Source organism: Eimeria mitis, genomic scaffold (genome assembly GCF_000499745.2).
Source record: "Eimeria mitis Houghton genomic scaffold, Emh_scaff2217, whole genome shotgun sequence".
In the NCBI taxonomy this organism is placed as follows: domain Eukaryota; phylum Apicomplexa; class Conoidasida; order Eucoccidiorida; family Eimeriidae; genus Eimeria; species Eimeria mitis.
In genome coordinates this window covers 5,703-6,080 of record NW_013570544.1, presented here as the reverse complement: position 1 = coordinate 6,080, position 378 = coordinate 5,703, and positions in this window count along the sequence as shown.

Below are 378 nucleotides of genomic sequence, written 5' to 3'. Positions count from 1 at the left end.
TGTGTGGCGAGTGAGGCGTAGCGAGCAGTCCCGGTGAGGTTTTTTCCTTCTTTGTAGGGAATATGTTTGCCGTGGCTATCTCTGTATTTTTTTGCGAGACCAAAGTCGATCAAATACACCCGAAGGCCGTCTGCATGACGCCCAACAAGAAAGTTATCAGGCTTGACGTCGCGGTGTATGCAGTTTCTCTGGTGTATGTACGCCAGGCGATCCAGCTGAAGCAAACAAACACAAGCTTCATATGTCACAAGTATTCATTTCTACTTTTTGGGGTGTATCATCAGCAGCAATCGAGAAAGGGAGAAAAAAACATAAGGCGTTCCGCTTAGTGTATACTGTGTACGCTCAGCTAGCTTATCATCATGCAAATAAAGCATC